This window comes from Erithacus rubecula (genome assembly GCF_903797595.1).
Source record: "Erithacus rubecula genome assembly, chromosome: 8".
NCBI classification, from domain to species: domain Eukaryota; kingdom Metazoa; phylum Chordata; class Aves; order Passeriformes; family Muscicapidae; genus Erithacus; species Erithacus rubecula.
The window spans coordinates 7619138-7640569 of record NC_136659.1 but is presented as its reverse complement, the minus strand read 5'-3'; the positions used below and the strand labels follow the sequence as shown (position 1 = coordinate 7640569).

The window sequence follows — 21432 nt, the reverse complement described above, 5'->3', positions numbered from 1 at the left end:
TTTTTTTTAAGTATGGAGAAGCCTAATAAATTCTGTATTTCTTTCCTTCTGGATAAATGCACTCTCAAACTATAGGAGAACTCTTCTGAAAAGGTATTACTACCTAATATGGATAAATAATTAGATGGTACTTGGGGTGATGGGAGAATGGTACAGCCTTGTCCATCAGAGTGGAAGAAGAATATTATTTAAATGTTGGTCCAATTAATTTTGAAATATTCTCTCACCATTCTTCAGTAGTGGAGATCATGAGACTCCCAAAAAGCACTCCAACTCTGTGAGCTGTGTGGACTTCAGACAATAAAGAAAGTTATGCAAATTTTTTGGTAAAAATTAGATTTTTTAATGATTTTTAAAAAATATTTCACCTTTTCCAATAATGCTTGACCATCATGAATAATTGGAAGAATTATTGTCATTATTGCTACAAAACGCCACAGAAAAATTCTTTCTTTCTTTTTTCCTTTGCCCAGATGGTCGTATTTAAGCAACCAGTAAAATAATGAAAAAAAAAAAAAAAAAAAAGAATAAAAACCTCTTGGACTCAATAACAAAATCCTGGACTGGAATCCAAACTTCATGACCATTATTTTACAAGTGAGACAAAAGTCTTAAATTCCAGATTTCAGTTGTGCTAAAATACTCAAGCAATCTTTATTCTATGCATGTGGAAAGAACATAAGAGAATATTGCCATTGTGATGGCTTGCTTTAACACACTACAGTGATTATTACAAATAAATGTGTTTTATCCCAGAAATTTTTTTCGGAATTCCAGGAAACCCACATGAGCAAATGGATAGAAACACACAAACATTGATTTGTACTGCTATTCAGAAACCAGGAGCTGAGACTTCTAGTTGGATTTTTTGTGTATGTGTTTTGGCTATACCTGTTAACAACAAAAGTTCCACTCTCACTGTTAGGAAGACAGCTGAATTTGGCTGCTCAAAGGCAAAATTTTAGTTGGACATTCTGAATGCTTTTTTTAATTTCACATATTTGTGTTTAAAGGACAATCTGACCGCGAATAAACCTTTAGGTGAGAAAGTGGCTTTAACACACAGCTTTGACTTCAGCATTATTCCATAGTTTCATTCCTCCTTGAGAGTTCAACAGAGCAGGCTATAATTTAGAGTAAATTACACTTAAGACTACAAAATTCTGACAGTTTTACTCCTGTGTTGTTCAATGCACAAAGTGACCCTATCATGAGGCTGTTGACCTGGCACCCTTGGGAAGTACAGCAGATTTTTCTCAGCTAATGCATGGCCTCACTCAGCAGGACAGAGCAGGCTTGCTCTAAAAAAGGGCAGCACAACAACCCCATGTTCCTGTTACTAACTAATGCTACATAAATGAAGTAATGAGAAAGACCCATCAGCTGAAATAGATATTGGAAGTAAATTCTATTGTGTATTTGTCCCTTACAACTAACATTTGCACCAAAACTGTCTGACATATAGCAGAATGATTACTCTTTAATCAAAACCATAATTAGCTGTGCATTTCAGAAATCTATTTTTCATATCATTGTGAGCATGAACTCTGACTGCCACAGACTGGGATATACATGCACTCTCATAAAGGGATACCCTGTTGTCTTCTATGCCACTGCTCAAAAACCCAGATGCTAAGAGCAGACTTCATGGCTTGTAGTAATCATAGTAGAGCCACATGAAGTACCATACAAAGAAACAGAAACATGTTTTTTTAAACAAAGCACAGACTATTTAATGATAATAATCCCTTTACCAGTAGTAAATCTAGTAATTTCCCCATTGAAAACAACATTAGATACATAGATTTTGATTAATTTATATAATATTTTTAAATTACTTAACCAGAAAAGTCCATCCTCCCTAATGTGTATTGTAAACACAAATATGTACCACCTATCAGAAGATGGAATTAAGAAAATAATCTTAATAAAAAATTGAAGCATAAAAGAGCTTCTGCAACCAGCTGAAGATCTCACAATGAAATTAGAACAATCCTACACCAATAATACAGTCGCTGCAAGATTTTTCCATTCCTCATACAGGAAACCCTGTATGAAATGCTGAGATCTGGAAATGTACCTCTGTTTGTGGTAGCTGTTCTTAACCTCACCAGTAGAGTTATGAAATTTGAAGCAGCAACCTTCGTGTTACCCAAATTCACACTTCAATTCCCAGCTATCTCCTAAAACAAAACCATGCAGAAGTCTACTTTCAAGACTAAATCATAAAAACATTCAAAACTACCATGACCACAGAATGGTGAAAGGTGGGTCAGAAGCTAATCCATGCTCCAGACTTGCACTTTTGGAGTGACGATGACACTGGGGGGACACAAACAGCCTCATCTTCCTGGCATTTCTGGTAATACACCAAATGTTTCCCTGAGTAATGTGATTGACTGTAACCCTCATTGCCCACCCCCTGGAACTGCTGGGGGAAAAGGCAGAGAAAGCTGGGAGAGAAGTTGAGCCCTTGAAGAAGGGAGAGCAGGGGAAAGGTGTTTTTAGGATTTGCTTTTATTTCTCATTGCCCTATTCTGATTTGATTGGTGATAAATTCAACTCATTTCCTCAAGTCCTGTCTGTTTTGCACATAGGTGAATGAGATCTCCCTGCCCTCCCCAACCCATGAGCCTTTCATTATATTTTCTCTCCCCTGTCCAGAGGAGGAGATAGAGCAAATTTGGTGGGCACCTGGCATCCAGCCAGGGTAAACTCACCACAGGTATGCAACACATTCAGATTATTGAAAATTCTAGAGATATAATTAATAAATAATTTTTCCAACTCCTAATGTGTACTACTTAGAGCATATATTAGATTTTTGAGCTTTGACTAGGTCCTATACTCCTATAGTATATAACGTGCACATGAGGATTCTACACCACCAAAAGCTTTTGAGAAAAAAAAAAATTTCCTACTGAATGAGAAGCTTAGAATATCCTAAGCCTTTCAGTGAGGGTACATTAGTAATGGAAATACAGTTTGCTTTTGAAAGTACTATTCCAGAAGGTGAATTGACTTTAAAAGCAGCAGGAAACTGAAACACCCTAAAACAATTTTTGCCTCCTCCCTCCACCATCATTATAGTTTACCACAGCTTAACTATTCTGTAGAGCCAATGTATCAGTGTATAATGGGGACCCAAGCTGTGGAAGTCACATGTCCAAACAAATAAACTGAAATCATGGCAGGGGCAAGCCCAGTACTGTACCTTGAAGTGATGCATCTAGTCTGAGCATAGCACTGAAAGATTCCCCGAGGATTTGCTCTGTTTTCGAACACTCCTCTGTGATTTGGATAAAAAGCTGCCAGGGTGTTTCCTCGGAGACTTCACATCACCTCAAAAGAATGCTGTTGACACCTCATCTCACAGCATGGCGCTCTAGACATTTTCCAATCTGTCCTTTCTGTGTCACCAGGTGATTATCACCCCTATATTCAACTGGAAATTCAATTTTCATCCTTAGAGCTCAAACCTATCAGGTGATAAAGCAACTCATTGCTTCAAGAACACCATCACAAGTGACTTAGTAATGGCAGAGAAGTTGTGCTACTCGTCAAGAAGACAAACTGCTAACACTGCTTCAGTAAAAAACATTACCAGCCAGCCATTCCAGAATAATCTCTGCATGTGGACATTCACTTTTACGAAAAAGTGTAGATTAATTCTGGAAGAACTATTCCTTAAAAATGTAACATACAGAGGAAAGGGAAGAATATCTAGCAAAAAAGACTCATTCCTTGATGGGACAAGGATGGGTAACACACCAGCACCTACCCTAGGAGCAGTCAGACATTTTTGGACAGTTGCCAGCTTCTTAGCCTTCCTCCAGGACCTTCACACAATGTTTTGTCTTTCCACAAAGACACACAATTCGTCTTATGTTGAGCACTGATGGACACTCAACAGTGACCTGCTGCTTTTTGCTTTTCTTTATATAATATCTACTGAAATTATTTGAATATGGTTAACTTGGAAGAAGTTTGCATGCTTTTGTTGCTACACTGTGCATAATAAAAAGTGACAGTAAAAAACCCCAAATCAAACCACATCAGTTTTTAAATCACTTGCAGAAAGAAACAGCTTACCAAAATAAAATTACTTGACAGAGAATGCAATTCTGCTATGTAAATACAAAACTCAAGTAAACAAAATTTTCCCTCATGCTTCCAAAAGTTTGTTGAAAAACATGCAGAGGGGTAGAAACTTTGAAGATTCTTCAAAGATCCACGTGTCCTCCTGAATCCTATTCCTGTAATGGGAAGCCTTCCTAGTGAAAGGAGACACCTGCTTTTCCACAGTGCACAGTTCCCTTATGGGCCATGAATAATGTGACACATTTCAGCAGTGGTTTTCATCCTTCTGAATCTAGTGGTAATCCTATTTAAAATACAGGATGGATTTTCCGAGGTAATAAATACCTGTTATTAGCATAAGATTGCTTGACAAGTTTGGCTTTACAAAATTAAGTATACAGCTTTCTATGTACCTGGATAATTGGTCAGTTTTATTTTGGTACCTGCTTTCTCAGACTGACATTCTACTATTCAAGCAGAAACACAACGCAGACAAGGCAAGATAATATCCTGCACTTGATGATGTTTATATTTCATTTGTTCACATTGTTGTATGTTGAAGCAAACATTTAGAAACAGCTAATAAACTAGAAACATGAGTGGAAAGTTGAACTACAATATATACTTAGCACTTGAACAGTCATCTCTCTCCAAAGTCCTAGAACAAATATTTATTATTGACAACCTCTCTTGGATGTTTAAACCAAGTGGTTCTGTTCAAGTTCGCTTATGTAAGTCATACTGAACTTAAAATAGTAATCCTCAGTTAGCTAGTGATGTTCTTGCTCTCTTGCATTTCTTCTAGCCTCAGAAATATTATAATTTCTGCTGTGCAAGTTTGTATAAGGCTTATACATGCTCAATTATAAAATAAGATGATCTGAATATAAGGAAGTACAAAAAAACCTGAAAACCCAAGTCAATGTGATAATCTCACCAAAATGGAATACCTCTAGCATGAACCTAGTGAATTCAAGAAATGGAGTTTTAAAACAAGTTATTGCTAATTTTATAATTAGCTTTAGTCTAGCAACTGTCCCTATCTGTCCTATATTAGGGGCAGCATGTCTGCTGTACATTTATGCAGCATCTTCACCCCAGTGCCAGTGCTGTAAGAGCAATACCTGAAAGCAATCACGAGCTGCTATCACACTGTCCCAGTGTGTGATCCGCTCCCAAACTCCACTTGGCGCATGGGAGAGCAGCAGCAGCAGCTACAAATTTAGGGGTAAGGCCTTTTACATCTGTAGCTCAGAATTTTAAACAGGTTTAAAAAATTACCTGAAAACTTAGTCAGCAGCCCAGAGCTCTTTAGAGGGGTTTCCACAAGTATACATTATTTGCAAATAAAAAAATAATTCCAGTTTTGCAAAGCTGCAAACGTCTGTTTGATGAGCTTATTTTAGTATTATTTTACATGGCTATTCTCATTTCAACCACACTGAATGGATAACGAAAACCACTCAATATCATTGCCTTTCAGCTGTAGTTGTAGTTGAAATATTAAGCTATCACATAACAATGGCAGCTCTCCAGGCAGGGGAAAAGAGTGCTTTGCAACTGTTTACAGATGTATTTAGGCATTATTCATCATTACCTTGACTCTACATCTGATTAAATACATTCATGCAAGACTTACTTTCCTTTATGCCTGATTTAATGCCTTCTTACAGTCCTAGGTCTTTACTTTGTAAATGATAGGGAACCCCCAATTTTTCTCACCATTTTGCTTTCCTGCATCAGTGTGGTGAGTTGACCCTGGCTGGATGCCAGGTGCTCACCAAATCTGCTCCCCTCGTCATCTGGACAGGGAAGAGAAAATGTAATACAAAATATAATTAAAGGTTCATCATCTGAAAGGCTGGAGGAGATCACTCACCCATTGCCATTGCAGGCAAAACAGACAGGACTTGAGGAAATGAGCTGAATTTATCATCAAACAAATCAGAATAGGGCACTGCACTACCCCACTACCAAAATCCTGCCATGCAAACCTAATCTTCTTTAAAGTGATTTAAAGAACCTCTAATATGCATTCATTCAACATTTTCTTGAAGATATTTGAAGCCACCCATCTGCTGACCTACACCAAAAATCCATAAGCAAACTTCTCTTAGCTGCCTCTTTCCACCTGAAACCTCATCCCTGAAGATTACCTTCTGCTACTGATTTTACTCCTCACACAAGCATCATTCCAAGTACAGGCATGAAGGCAAAGGATTATTTTACTTCTGCCAAAACTCACCAATCCCTTTTCTCATTTTTAGTATCACAATTGCTCTAGAAGTTTGAATCAGGCTCAAGCTGTTTTGACAGAGTTATACAACTTGGGAATAGAAATCAAAAGTACAAACCAAACATGGTGACAAAATTTAGTTATTTTAGAGCCATGATATAATGTAAGCAACAACTGGGGAAATTTAAAATAGAGTTCCTTTGCTAAGCTTTGTCCAAAATATTGACATCATTGCTAAACAAACAAAAATACAGGAGGTTATTTGAGGAGCAAATTGGACCATAAGAAAATGTAAGAATTTCACCACCCCAAGGTTCTGATCAATTCCAGTCAGAATTTACCAACTATGATCAATCTAATTTCCCTTGTCAGAATACCTCCTGTTTTAAGGGAAGTGCTAAGAAAACAAACCTAAGTAATTTATAGAGGAATAGGTCTTTTAAATCTTTTGCCTACACTGATCTGAATAAACTGCACATTTGCTAGATGCCTGAAATTAGATTTTCTTGGCATGAATATTCCTTTGGGTGTGATTGTACTTTGCTTTATAAGGGTAGCAGAGCTTTAACTGCACTTCAGGAGGTATGGCTGATTGGTTGTTTTGTTTGTAACAATACAAACTTTCTTTAGACTTCAGAGTTTTTAATCTTTCTTCAGCTAATTGGGATGATGAGGCAGGGTGGGTGACAGAGCAAGGATTGATGTAAATATACACAAATTTACTTTATATACATGTTTCTCATAACTGAAATTTATTCCCCACAGAATCTCATCTATGGGATTCAAAGACATTCTACATTGAGCTTCAGAAAAAACAGTGCAATTCGAAGACAGAGGAGAGCAGACTAAAAATCCTTTTTACAGTTCTGCCTCAACAGGTAAAGATTTCAAACATAAATCTGATTCTAAGCAGCAACACTCAAAAACTCCAAGGAACTGCTAAGAGAAGCAGCATGGACTGTCTGAGCCTCAGAGGAACATGACTGTAACACGCTCCTTGTTATTTGATAGCTAGTCTTAATATAGTTAGAAGAGTCTGAAACAGATGAAGGCTGACTTTATCAAGACAGGATTGGTAAAAATTACTACTTTTATGGAGTAGACAAAAGACATGGAGGGTATGAAAAAGTTCTAGGAAAAAATGAATTCATTTTGCTCTACATTGAAACACAAAAATCTTTTCACGTAGCAAACACAAAATTTAGCAAGATTCAGAATAAAATGGGGGGGAAAAGATAAATAATTTGTTTACATTGAAAGCCTAAAACTACCTTTTAAATAAACTTGAGAACATAGCTAATCTTATCACAACATAGGATATGAGATATTTTCCACATGATCCTTTCCTTAACATCTCTCCCATTTGAAGCAATAGGCATGTAGAAGAACTCTACTGATCTAAAATTCCCAGTAGTGGGTAGGTGGCTTTTCAGTCCAGTGACACAGACATGTGAGAGTCCTCAGACACTGCCAGACTCTGGTGCAGTTCTGGCTTTCCAGAGAACTGCCATCAGGAGCATCTGGAAAGGACATGGACAGCAGGGACTGTCCTATACCTACACTGAGCAGAGAGTGAAAGAACCACCAAACCAGGCTGAATGGGAGATGATAAGCTGTCCAGTGAACATTTCCTTTAGATGCTCTATGGGACAGAGCCAAAAGAGTTTACAGTGCTAAAAAGGGATTTGTGCTAGTAAGGCAAGAAGAGGACCATTAAGGAGATGATCAGACCTGAGGGCAAGGCAGCCCATAATATTCTTTCCAGTGAATGAGCTTTTTGAGCAAGTCACTTAGCCACCTTAACATCTTCATAGACAATCAGAAGAAAAAACACCCACCCAACCATAAAACTGACAGCACTCAACAGTGGGAAAAGTTAACAGGAACATAGCAGGAGATAATCCTGAATGGTAACATCTCCACATGGGCAATTCTCTTCAGGTGATTTTACGAGCCCAGCAGCTCTGCCAAGGCAAACAGGGAAGATGGAACACCCTATTACAGTTACAGGTGTCTGGTTTTGCTCCTGGCCACACACAAGCCACGTGGCTGTAGCTTACACCCCTTCCCAGGCCATATGCTTCAGCTGGGGTCCCAGCTCGACTCCAGCTGGCCAAGAGGGGTTAAAACCTCCCCAGTCTGTGCTCTGCTGTGCACTGGCCAGCACAAGAGCCACAGGACAGGGAGGGGGTTTGCTGCTCCCACTTCTGCCAGTGAAGGCTTTGGCCCGTGGCCGCTGCTTGCCCTCAGTGGAAAGCTAAAACGCCAGAGTGGGAAGAAACAGGAAGGTTTTTCATTATGCTGTTATTTGCCATGCCAGCAACAGCCAAAACAGATTAGTCGGTGTCCAGATTCATGAGCATGTCCTTCAGAGCCAGCTTCCCAGTTGTTCACCATTTATCTACTCCTCATCTCCTCCTAAGAGAGTGTTAACTGTTTCAAACCTTAAGTAAGTCACCCTCAGATTATTTATCTCAATTTCAGCTAAAGTGAGTATTACTGGCATGGCTGGTTTCCCCAAGAGCACAACAAAATTTTTGTGTAAAAATCCACCTGTCTCCACAACCAAGTTAACAAAATACTTAGTAAAGAAATGGAATTTAGAGCAGTCATTAAAGACAACATCCCATAATGATGATGAATTTTTGGAGAAGCTACAGATACTTCTACAGTTTCACTCTAATGAATTGCAATAATAATCTATTATTCTGAGTAGACTACACAATCTCTTAAATATGAGGAGGTTGAGGCTCTGAGAAAATTCACTTTAATGCTTTATTTGAAATTTCTCAAGTATGTTTCCTGCAATGACTAGGACACTAGTACTGAAAACGAAAGAAAAACAACCAAAAACAATCCCAAACCCCCTTAATGCAAATTCACTGTTTAAAAAATATATTTTAGAATATTTAATTATCAGACTGCTTCTTTAATTTAATACAAACACAGAAGGAAAGTTGAGTTTGGAGTACTGAAGATACAGGTTGAGAAAGAAGAAAATGGTATTAATGAAGAAAAAATAATGAAAAAGAGAGAAGAAATAGGTAGGAGACTGGGTGAAATAGAAAAGCTCTTTTTCTTTCAACCTTAGATATGAAAGCTACTACTGAGTCCTGTAAAACTGAATTTAGAGTGCAACAAAAAGGAATTTCTAATTAAAGTTAATTAGGGCAGAGAATGCTACAGGGAACAAAGTTGTAGATGGAGAGTTTCAAAGAACATGCATATAGTTTTGGGTTACAAAAGGAAAGAGCAAAATAAAGTGAAAAAGTTATGCATGAGTAGGAGAAAAAAAAACATTCCTCCTCTACAGAGGGAGAGGATGCAAGAAGCAGGAACAGCCAACAGAAAGCAAAGGAGAGAATTTACTGGAGAAAAATTAAGTGTGATAGCTTTGAGGGGCAAAGCACAAACAGCAGAGACTATTTGCTGAACGCCTATCAGGATTAAAAATAATTCAAAATACAGACAGATTTATTAAATGGGTTAAATTGTTTTTGTAATATTAATTTCTGGAAAATTAAGTTTGAAACTTGATGAAAAACAGTTGCACATGCCATGCAAAGAAAAAAATGCAAAACATAAAAGAGCTAGAAAGGTCACAGATGCACAAAATTATGGTTTATGTATCTCTGCAATATCTTGCTGTGAGTCACCTTCCACCTAAATAAAGCCTTTGCCACCTTATGCTAACAGAACATGACTAAATAAATTAAATGTTCCTCAGGCATTAAAATACATGGATTTCTTTTTCTGCATTAAAGTTTCCAGCAATTTGTGTCTTGTCTTGGCAACAGAACCTAGTACAAAACATGAAAGGATGCTGATTTGCCAAAGCTCTAACAAATAAAATAACATAAACACTTTAGGGTGCTTAGAAGATGTGAAGACATGTGAGTGTTGATGTGAGGAGTGAATATAGACCTCTTGTGCCTGTCAGGAGAGACTATCAGTTTGAAGAAAGCTATTTATACTTATTTACACAAACTAACTAAAAATAACAAATTTCCTTCTGTAATATATTTACAAACTAAATGTATTTTTAAAGTGCATTGGAAATGACAACTAGAAATTACCATAAGAGAAATGCTTCAGAGCATAGACACATTTTATGCAAATATTTACTATCACACATTGCAATTAGAAAAGCACATTGGTGACAGTAATAAACTAAACAAATAGCTTATTTGCATTCTAAATAGCAATCTGTTTTCAAACAAGAACAAGTCTGAATAGAGTACAGGCAAGAGAACTAAATTTCTAATTCTAAGTTAAAATCCATTAAAGCCACACTGAGGAGGATTACATAGGTAAAACTCATAAGAACAGCTGGCTATGTGGTTAGTGCAGGTTCCTTTCTAAGCAACAAGCAGCAGAGCACATTGACCTAAATTTAGTGTCAAATATTTTTTTCAGCTTTTATCACAGAGAAAGATATGTTTGTCACAGTGTAGTTTTTCACTAAAACACAGTGGGAAGACCTTGCAAGGACATTTTAAGCTTCAGGCTCCCAAATTACCTGTATTGTATTAGTCATGTACTCTAATTTTTTTTTTAATGTAAAGAAGAGTTTTTTCAGTTTCTTTATTGGCTGTTTTTAGTTTTTTAACCTTCCACAGCAGTACCAGAAAATGGCTGAGGCAGGGTCAGTGCAGATCTCCAAGCATCCTGATTCAGAAGCCAACACAAAGAATCCCCTCAGGAGCTCAGGTAGTGCATCACATTTACTTGTGCAGGCTCATACATTTATTTTTCCCATCTGGGACTGGAAATATATTTCTTGTTTTACCAGAAAAGTTACCAGTAAAACCTTCAACTTGCCCTGCAGCATGGTGAGGAGCTCACCTTCAGGCATGTTCCATAACTGGTGAGGACATTACAGCACAGATCAACACTGCTCTTTTGTTTCTATCTGATGATGTTCTAGGAGAGAAATATCTGCTACAGACAACCTTTTAGGCTGTTAGGCCAGACTAAGTGACCTCCTGAAAGAAGAGTTTAGCACCTGCACAAAGAGTTTCCTATGTAGTACAGCTAAGCTTCGTATGAGATACCCCAGGAGTGAAGAGAAACTAGTGTTTAACTAAACAGAAAGACATACCCCAGCCACACTTTATCTTATTGGCATTGCACATATCTGACAGGTAAATCCCATATTTAGAGAAGACTGTATTTGAAGTCTCTGTATAGTTTGTATAGTATGTAGATATTCCCTACTATCTTGTTAAACACTGACTGCTAACTATATATTTTTCTGCTTATGAGCAACACTTAAATTTATACAAGACTATTTACAATTAGAATGTAATACCTGAATGAAAATTATTGTGTGCTTATAATAAATTCTTGTATAAAAAGGGGTAGAAAAAGAGTAACTTTCAGAACATGAGTTTTTAGTTGCTGCTGTTAAGGTTACAACAAAATCCCTAAGCAGGAGGAATGTTACATCTACGTATATATATTTCAACTTGTACTTCAATTACAGCAAAAGCCACATTAGCCTTTTTATATAGTTCACATTCTTCCTATTTTGTAACAAACTAGCCTTTTAGAAAAGCTTCCTATACATTTAGTTTGATCTTCTACCTTTTTTTATCTAAAAACTCTGGGAAGAAGTTCAGCGAGGAATGAGAACAGTTGTTGATGCCTTCTCATTCCAGGTCTGTTGCACACAGTTCACACTCATTCAGGGCTCAGATTAACCCAGTTAATTTCAAACAGGAGATAATTTAAAAAATAAAAAAATTAAGCATCATAAATTACATTTCATCCCAAAGGCTCTTAAAATGCTTTATAGACTCTATACACAGATCACTCCATCAGTCACTGAAAGCAAGTACCTCTGGGATGAAATGCAACAACTGTTCCACGGGGCACGGCAGAGGAGAGGAAGTGAGGAATACCAGCACATCGAATTGCAATTGCAGGGGGAATTTAGGTAGGAAGAATGTAATTACCCCGTTTGGAGCCTAGCCAGACCACGGGGGTTAACATCTTATAAAGAGCCCTCTGAGAATTTTAACAACCCCTAGTGCTCAGGACCTTTAATTTATATTAGCCCTCAGGAGCAAGGCTAACTGCTTTGCTCAACTGGGTTTGTGCGCTGCAGGAAAGGGGGAAAATCAACTTCTAGCTGTTCTCTGCTTCCACCCAACTACTAAGCAGATTAATACTACTTAGGCTGTAACTTCTCATGAAAATGCAGCAGAAAGCAACAGGAATGAAAGCTGCACAGAATCAGAGCTGTTCTTAATTGATCTTTCCAAAGCCATAGAGGAAAAAAATGTTTACTACTCCAAAAAGTCCTAACTCCTCATACACTAAGCACTTGAGATCATCTCAACTGGAATAACAATAAATAAGCATTATAAAGATATAGAGGTTAAGAATACAACACCAGAAACACCTATTCCCTCTCTGACATCAGTCTCTGAGAAAGAGCCTGAAACTAAAGCATGTGTAGAGATCAGTTAGCTTCTTAAATTAAGGGAGCAGTTGTAACCAACTATTCTAACTAATATATTTGATGCAAATACATTTTCATTTTTAAGCGAAATAAAACTAAAGGCAACAATGAAAATAACAAAGATGAATAGGCAAAAGAAATATAAGAATGCAATTAATCTTACTTTTTTGCCACTGCCACCTTAAAGTATTTTTTAAACCAAAGCAGACTTGCTTCCAAGCTCTTTCCTCTAAAATAAAATACCAAGTGAGGCTATAGTGGAGCATGGCTTTTCACTCTCATTGAACCAAAAGCATTTGGAGCAAATTCCAAGAGACTGCTGAATACTCTTTGAAATTATTTACATTATGTATCCATACCAAACGGAAGTATCTTATTTCTTCAACTAGGTTACACACAATTCAGAGTAATTTAACTTTTTTATTGTTTAATGTAATGCAGTGCAGATAGTGTTACTGCATTGTTTTGAAACTTCTGAAGGTCCACAGGGCTGCATTTCCTTTGCCTTTAACTGATTCATTTTGTTCACTTCACACATGCAGAATAATAAAAGTATCATGGTATTCTACACAATTTTCTCTTAAAGCCCCTTATTTGTCTTATCTTATAATGAGAAACTGAAAGAAGAAACAAGAGGCTTTTCCAAATCAAGCAAAGCAGAGCCCTTTGGCTTGCAAATACTCCTTGGGCACAGCAGAGATGCTGTATATCACATGGACAACACAATTGCTGCAGGAGCTTTGTGATTTATGCTAATTAGAAAAGCCACCTTGACAGAGCAGAAAACAAAGGGCAGAACAGTTCAGTGCTGATGCAGATTTCCAACATTAGGTTTAAGTTTCACAGGAAATACCAAAGACCAGTGGTTACAGGAATCTCACAATGCTGGTACGTATCTGGGAGTCCTTGCTGGAGCAATGTCAGTCAGAGGCACAAATCATGAGTGATTTGTATCATGCTGTCCTATCCCAGGACTCATCAGATCTGGGGAAGAGATCTTTTAAGAGGATTCATAGACCAGGACTTTTAACTACAGAAAAACCTTGGAAAAAGCACATCCTTTAGTGTTTTATGTAATCCCATCATGCAAGACTATTCCATATCCCTGCAGCCATAAGGGAGAACTTGTCTTGCTACAGGTGTTTATGTGCAAACAGGTCTCAGCACTGGATTGGTGTTCTCCTCTTCTCCTCCTCAAACAGCTCTGGAGTACTTATCCAAGGTTAAGTGTACAGGATCCTAATATTTTTCACTGAGTCTCAAGATCTCACAATATTTTTTGAGACCCTAAGAACTAGTTTTGAAAAGCATTTAGGCACATGAAACTTTTCACATGTCCTCATCCCTGACTTCTGAGCATTTAGGAAAATCCCATTTTGGTTTAGAATCTGGGTGTCCTTCCTATGTTCAAAGATGACCAAACCCAAAAGTGCAAGCTTTGAAAGTCCATAAAAGGCAGAAATTGTAATTCTAGACCTCAGAATGTGCTACAGGACACAGCTCTGCTCTGAGGTCGGAGTTCATTCCATGGACATAGAAATGATAGGACTGGGTAGGTTACTTTTATGGAGGATATGTGTAACTTTGACCATATAAAGAATTAGTCTAAGTTAAAAACTAATTCTTTTTCCATATCTACAATCTGGAGATCATGTCAGCTTCTTGGCAAATAAGAGCAAAAAGCAGTGACTTGAGACATGGATTTATCCCTTTATAACAATCACACCATGCAAATGATCGTGCACATAACTTAATCTCATGTTTTCACTTTTTACTTGACTAAAGTGTCACAGCCCATGGAGCAATTTTTGTCCTCATGATTACAAGAAATGCTGTCCCTCCCAGGACCTCTAAGGAGGAGACCTATGAGCATACACATTGCTTTCAAGCTATTTGTGCTTCACTTTGAATGCAATAAATGCTACACAAGCAAAGAAAGTGCCACACAGGTAATGACAAGACGCAGAACACTGTGTGTAAACATCTCCAGGTCAAATTTAGGAGGAGTTCACATTAGGCTCCTGTGCAGAAAACAGCTATTAAGTGTTCCTCTGAACACAAAATGGATCATTAAAATAAGACCAATTGAAAACCAATTGAAAAATGCATCAAAACTCACTTCGGCTCAAGAGGCTTAAACTGCAGAAATAGCTATGCCATTGAAACATAAGTAAAATCTTTTCCAAGCAACAACAATAAAAAAGGAGCACTTATGTGATTTGCAAGGTCAGCACTGCTAATTTATAGCAAGACCATGGTGAACTGAGTACCCTTTTTGTATTTCTCAAAATACATGCTATCCTACAGATGCAGCACACTGTGTCACAGATGCTCAATAATTAAACAACATGGACAAACTTCATGTAGTTGTTTGCTATGACCTATTGAAAAAAATAACAAAACCCAGCAGTTTTCAGGCTTAATACAAGGTGCAGAAAAACAAGGACTGTATTTTGCCCCATTGGTTAAGGGGAACAAAAGTGGCCATGTATCTTAACACCTGGGAAAAGTCAGGGCATGCACAGCTGGCCGCGAGCTGGTCACACATTCCTGAGGTTACAATTACAGCTAGTGTTCTCAAACCAGCCTCACTGACAAGCAGTTGCAGATGGCCAAAATGCTTATGTATGGAAAGAGCTTTACTCAGCAAAATCTTAGAAAAATAATGTATCAATAGGAGCACTTGTATCTGTATATGTAGCACTTTCTCAGTGATGTTTTCTTCACTTAGCCCACAGGTCATGTCATAGAAACCCCTCAAAACAGAAAAACTTTTGTGTTGCACATCACACAGATCATTTGGTATCAGCATATAATTTTCCCCTCAAGTAGAGTCCCATGTAGTTAAAATGGGGAAAGTGTTATCAGTGTGTTCAGCTCCCAGATTTGCCAAGGGCTAGCCACACTGCCAGTCCTCTCCCCAATACTCCAGTTTGATGAGGGGACAAAGGAGCACCATAAGGATGATTCATGTACACAACTTCATCCTTCTGCCACTGGGGTGAACAGCTAGTAACATTATAAAGAACAAAAACATGAAGAAAAAAAAAATACTAATGTTTTCTCTCTCTTCAGCAATGACACTTGAAACAAAAATACACCTACACAAAGGCTTCTCCAAGGCTTACTGAAACAATCAGAATTCAAACATGATAAAAACTGAAAAATTACCTGCTTAGATATGAGAACAGAAAATGAAGGTTTTTGTTGTTTGCAAAACCATCCTTACAAGACACTTCTTTAAGGATGGGGTGATCATATGATTGGGTGCAACTTTTTGTGATGGTGAAAGCATGGACACTCAATATAAACCAAATTACAAGTAGCTATTACTGTGTTAAAATACAGAAGGGAAAATATATTTAAGTTAAATATCTAATATGTTTTTAATTAGTAGTTTTCAAGCTTCTGGAGTGTTTGTCACAATCTGTAAAAGAATTGATATAATAAAAATGATAAGACTTTGCAAACATGGCCAGAGCCAGCAATCATGACAGCAATAACAACTGAAATTCCAGCTAGGGTATTGATGACTATTTGCACCAAACAAAAACTTTTTTCATAAAAAATGCTATCTTTTCCAGAACAGAACATGCTAAAAAAACCCCAAGGTATGATTATAACATCTTAATTGCAATTTTTTTTCAGTAAAAATTGCAGCAGAAGAACAAACACACGAGTACTGCTTGTGCCTGCTGCTCCCTGAGCAAGAGCCCTGTTACTGTGATTAGTACACCACATGAACATCCTTCTGCACATGATCAGCAAGACTAAAAGGTCACTATGGTTTTAATTTACTATTTGCTATAAAACTCGAATCTTAAACTGACTTTGCATATGTTTCTCAGTTATCATGCCTACCTTGAAATCAACAAATCAGAGTTTAGATTACAAATCACTCAGTGTAAACTTGTATTAATATTCTGTCCCAAACCAGCTGAGAGTAAAGACCTCTCCAAAGAGAGGCTGTCCATTTTATCAGGCCATACTCTGGACTCCCTGAGACAGAGTATCTTCCCCTCTGAAGGTTAGGGAATTTTGCCAGAGCAAAGAGCACAGGACCTGACCTCTTCAACAGCAGTAGCCACACAGTTCTCTTAAAACTATAACATTTTCACACAACAAAACCTCATTATTAAAAATATTTAAAATAAAGTAATAATTGTGATACTCAATTTTGTAGGTATCTATTTGTGAAAATCCCTAAGTCTCCTAAAAGAGAATTAGTTGTGTGGTAAATTTGAACCTGAATATTCCCTTCTGCATATTGAGCTTTTCAAAGATTATTTTATTCAGCTTGTAACTACCAGCACAAATGCTGATTCTAAATATATCTGCTGAACTCTAAATGACTTCTGTTTATAGAAATAGGACATAACAAGCTATTAAATCTTCCTTACAACAAACTGCTATGCCAAAATACTTGCTCCAGATTTTTGAGCTACAGTTAAAAGACTTAGACTGGTAACCAGAAGAAAACTGGCAAAAGAGTTATTGCACTATATTTTGTCGTTTAAACCTTTCTTTAGGTGGACTTGATTTTAATTAGTTCTGCATCCACACAGGCTTAAAAAAATAAAATAAATCTCATGGTGCTTGAAAACTTCATTACTTTATATGATTAAAGAATTCAACACAATGCTTTGTTGCTATAGAGCACCTAAATAAACTGAGATGATGCTGGAAACAACAGTAATGAAAAAATGCAAAACTACTGATAACTTGGGTTATTATAGAGTAAGAAATTATACAGAGAACTTCAAAGAAGCTTGCAATCGGGCACGAATGAAAAGCACACATCCATTAAACATTAGGTTCATGCTCATCATAGTAAAAATACAAGGGTAAATCTGAATTGCAGCATTTGGAGTTTCCACCCCTGTAAACTGCATCCCTCTCAAGGCTGACTGAGCTGTTTCTTCAATTTCCATAACCTACAAATGGCTGATGCACTTTTAAGCATTTTCACATTCTACAGTGAAGCTCACTAAGAGCATAAAACACTCTTATTGTAAAAGGACAGTATCATTTTATTACTGCGACAGTTGATGCATAATCACAGTTGCTCATTTGCAAACATAGATCAAAATTGAAATTTCACACTTTCTAAAGGAGCTGGCAGCATTTTCAGTTGCTCAAAGGTCATTGTAAATAAAGCATAGAAGATGCAGCTCTCCTAAATGGCAATGGGATCTGGGACAACCACTTTTGGAAAAGGGCATTTTGAAGCTCAATGTGAAGCTTTAGGGAAAGGTTCTGTAACTCCTTGGTGGGAGAAGTAACTGAATGAATTCCTCTGATGAAGGAACAGTTTTCTACACTTCCTCTTGCCTTAGCAACTATTAAATGGTTCCTGTTCTAAATTATACACACCTAAAGTGTCAGGGAGCATGAGGAATGTTAACTAACTAAATAATATTTCTACTCTGCCTGCTTAAGGGAAGAATAGACCTCCAACAAGATATTCCTTTGAAATAATCTATTTATTACTATTCAATTTCAGCAAAGTCTGATAAGAATCATACCTAGAGATTTGCTCCTCACAAGCTGGAATTATTTGCCTTTAAACCTATTTTATATTAAAAACTCAAATTTCAATAAGAATTTTCCATTCTATTGAAGTGAGATTACAGGAATATTAAATCTACTTAATGGACAGGAAAGGGTTTCTCCCTACCCTCCTCCTTTATTTTTTAATTGAGAAAAAACTCCCTGACCTTTCATCAGGAACATCTCTAATTTGTCTAATACAAGCAGTATCAAGCTAATAAGAACAAATGAAAACATCCCCTTTTAATTATTTTGTATAATTTTATATAGCTTTATCTAAGCATCTTGAAATCCTTGACAAATAGACTGCCTGACGTTGGAATTAAGGCAGAATCTTACTTCTACCAATGCAATTTTATGATTGTAATGACCTGATGAGCAAACACTCACACATAAATGCTTTGTAAAGCATTCTTCTGTCAAAATGCTTGCCCCTCGTGAATACAGTAATTTATCAGGCATTTCAAGTGCTGAAGCAAAAAATATCGGTGATCTAAAATATGTGAGAAATGCAATGATTCAATTAATGCTGAGTTACTCCATGCATGAATGAACAATTTGACCTGGGCTTGAATACAGTATTTTTAATAATGCAGCTGCCATATTCGTTGGTCTCTGCATTTCCTGAAAACTAATCTGCCAAACAAGTTATACAGCATGAATCTTCTGCGCTTCCGTTCTTCGAGGGTGAGTTAGTAATGCTCCCCCATCGCTCGTTAGGTCACTGACATGCTACATGCTTCACAACATTTACACACGCTGCAATTCTAAAATCAACACATCCATTTTCCACTTGAAGAACTCTTGCTGTCACCTCTGAGAATCTGACTGGCCACTAACAGGTTTCTAGGAAACTTCAGGTCAGTTTAGGCATTCATTTGTAAATATTTTGAAATATTTGTTTTTCTAAGTTTACAATATTGTGACTGCAGTTTTGAGATATTTCTTTGCAGGAGACTGCCAGATTTCATAGCTTCTCTTTCTTTTAAAACTGAGGCAGCACAAAACATATCAAAATAAATGAACAAAAACTATTTTCAGACAAATAAACAAAGAAAAGACCCTCTCCTATACAATCTGACTGGTACTATTCCAACTGCAGTGCTTAACCTGGGAAAGCTTCACCTATAATCAACTTCACAAGGAGTTCATATAAAATGTGTGCTAGCCTTGGCCCTTAAGAGCAATTTCCCACCCTTAAAAATACAGCTTGTTTCATTTCAGGTGAAATTTCAAATACAGAAATAACATTTGAGTGAAACCAAAATCGGGGTTACTTTGCCTGAGCAGTTCAGCCCAATGAAATAATCAATAAAATTACTGATGTGAAAAAACAGGTTGGGTTGATGAAAGACTACAATAACTTTGGATAAACATTTACAACTTCAGATAAAAACTTATTAAAATAATAGGTAAATATTCTTTAAATGCAGATGACAGCAGCATTACAGTTAATATTTAATCATGACATTGTGAGAATATTCAGTAGTGGAAGACAGGATTAACATATTGCTTTAAAACATTCCATTACTTTCTGCATCTGTTTACTGATAATAAAAGAAACAGCTGTTCTAAATGTAACATTAACAGGTGTAAACCATTCATTTGAGATTTTAAAACAATAATTCTCCTCTGTTTCCTCCTTAGCTATTCTGAAATGACATTGCAAACACCCCTCCTATTAGCTTACACAATTAACTCGTAATTGTTTAACCTCTCTGCATGTCCCCAAAACGTATACATGTGGAGTTAGCTTCCTTCTCCTTTTGGGCAAAAGGCTCTGTTCTCCTGCACTGCACATCCTGAACTAATGCACCAGATGTGTCCCATAAAATGGTTGGTCACACTATTCAGCAGCTTTCCTTTAGCAACTGTTCTATATCAAATTTACTGTAAAAAAGCATCGTAATTATGAAGTAACACTGTATCAAATTCACAGACTGAATATCTCACTATGTTCGGTTAAACTATGAATGATAATTGAGCTTGAAATTGTATATTTACTTTAAATAAGTCCTCCAAATCATCTGCAACAATGTGTGCTTAATTCGAAGCCATTAACAAAAGATTTAACATTTCCACATTTATACTCTCCATAATTTCAGATATGATACTCCATACTTAGAGACTGAGAGGAAGAGAGGGGAAAAAAAATAAAAGCAAGTTCTGGTAGCCTTCCATTTGCAAAATTAAATGGATGTACCTGAAGTTTCTTATAACTGCTAACCCATCCTGGCTGTGTACAATTGAAACAAAATTATCAAGAACCCTTCCATATTCTATTACAGCCAAAAAATAAATTCAGAATTTAGTTTATTTAACAAAAGAAACCAAGTACCAACACAAAACCAAAAGCTGACCTGCTTTACAGAAGATAAAGCAAACTCTGAAGACCATGTATTACAACCCTTTCAAAAACCTAAAAAGTTGATAGTTTATATTAGTTTTCATTCAAGTAATACCAGTTAGTTTGAAGGGGAAAAAAAAGGAATGAAATCCTTGCTTGCAGAAACACATAAAGTGCTTGGGAATATTGATTCTATTGATAGATATTTTAAATATTCCATATCAGAATATGGAAATAGAATCCATTCTAACAAATCCCAAATTCCATCATCTAGATTTTACTGCTGCCAATGACTACTAGATGCTCCTGAAATAATTCCAATGTTCCTCTGCTTTTGCTATAGTTCTCTGAACTATACTACTCATGATAAAGGGAATAAACCAAACAAGAAATAGTCCAAACTCCTTCACACACACTGGTTAACTGGAACAGAAACTTCATTAATAAGATTGATACTACATTCAGAAAAGACACGTGTAAAAGGTGCTACCTCCATTTCATGTTTATACCCATACAAGGAGCAGGGAGCTTTCTTTTCAATGAGACTTTCTTTTATTTATAAAAATAAATTGATATTCAGCAGTTTCTCATTAATGAAATGTGCAACTTCTCAGAATTAGAGGGACACCTGAGCTGCAAACACACTACCAGAACCAAACCTGCCCCAACCAATCATACAAACGATCCTCTGAAAAATGCAAAGCTACGTACAGCCAAAAGGCTTTGGAAGTTTCACTGGGAGACCATGCTTTA

At 36.8% G+C, this 21432-nt stretch overlaps 1 protein-coding gene across 2 annotated transcripts in view; it reads right to left on the bottom strand.

Annotated features, from left to right (window-relative positions):
- The window catches only part of LOC306804772 (small membrane A-kinase anchor protein), a 73781-nt gene that overhangs the window by 51369 nt on the left and 980 nt on the right, over positions 1-21432 (bottom strand). The window lies entirely within an intron of this gene.